The 1,125-nt window shown below is 57.8% G+C and overlaps 1 pseudogene; it reads right to left on the bottom strand.

Moving 5' to 3' along the window:
* Positions 1-229: 229 nt before the first annotated feature.
* Positions 230-895, bottom strand: LOC144122951 (uncharacterized; annotated as a pseudogene).
* Between the last annotated feature and the right edge of the window lie 230 nt (positions 896-1,125).

Genomic DNA, 1,125 nt, shown 5'->3' with positions numbered 1-1,125 from the left:
GTACTTGCGTGTGGCAATGCAAAAGAAATTACCCGAGTGCACAGTGGCGATGGTGAACTCTTTATTAAAAAACAAGAGCAGTTCAAGCACCGGTTCCTGCAGATAGCAGACTCGGTTTAGAGAGAGGGTTACTCGGGAGAGAGACAGTGGCACGCACCGTGCGAGCCAGAGGGACCGTGAAAAGAAAAAAAAAGCTGGCATTGAGACCCGGAGGGCCTCGAGCAGTGCAGATAGAGATGACAGAGGTCCTCTTCACATAGGGTAGTGCCTGGCGATGGCCTCCACCAGCCGAAGGAAAGGGTCATGGCAGCGCTTCCTCCCGTTGATTGACTGCCACCAAAGCCAGCCCAGGTACGTCTCCGTGAGCTGCGGCGTAAGTTTCCGACCGCTTCTTATGAGCCGGGCCTTGGCCTTCTGCCATGAGCTCTCGATGCTCTGTGCGCCGGTAACGGGGTCAACGAAAAACTGCGAATGGTTGAATGTCTGGTGAGTCAAGTTCATGTTGACCCCGTTGCCGTCGAGCAACCCCGGCACACATTGGTACGCCGCCCACTCGTCGCTGACAATGGTGGTCCCCGGCTTAACGTTGGCGGCGATGATGGCTCCCTGAGTCGCCGCTTCGCGCCGGTCGACCTTGAAGAGGCGCAACTTCTTGGTCGCCTCCCAGATCATTCCAAACACCCACGGTCCACCACGCCGCCGTAGTTATTCTGGCGGTGCGCTGGCACGTTGTCGCCTGCCAAAAGTCGGCCGCGGTTGGCTTTGAGCTTGCCCCTCATAAGGCACTCGTCCACCTGCACCACTTCTCCAGGTCCACCCATGGGGGGCTGCTGCGATAGCTCAGCACAGCAGACCTCGCGGACGTAGTTCGTCCAGTCGGTGCAGGCCTGCTTCGATACCTCCCCGTTCTGCATTTCTCTGGCGACCGTCATCGATATTTCCTTCGACATGCAGAAGGTGAGGTACAGCACAGCAGACCTCGCGGACGTAGTTTGTCCAGTCGGTGCAGGCCTGCTTCGATACCTCCCCGTTCTGCATTTCTCTGGCGACCGTCATGGATATCTCCTCCGCCATGCAAAAGGTGAGGTAGAGCACAGCTGATCTCGGCAGCTTCACGTTTGGGCG

This window comes from Amblyomma americanum, chromosome 3 (assembly GCF_052857255.1).
Source record: "Amblyomma americanum isolate KBUSLIRL-KWMA chromosome 3, ASM5285725v1, whole genome shotgun sequence".
NCBI classification, from domain to species: Eukaryota; Metazoa; Arthropoda; class Arachnida; order Ixodida; family Ixodidae; genus Amblyomma; species Amblyomma americanum.
The sequence above is the reverse complement of the archived record's forward strand: the minus strand, read 5'-3'. Positions and strand labels throughout refer to the sequence as shown.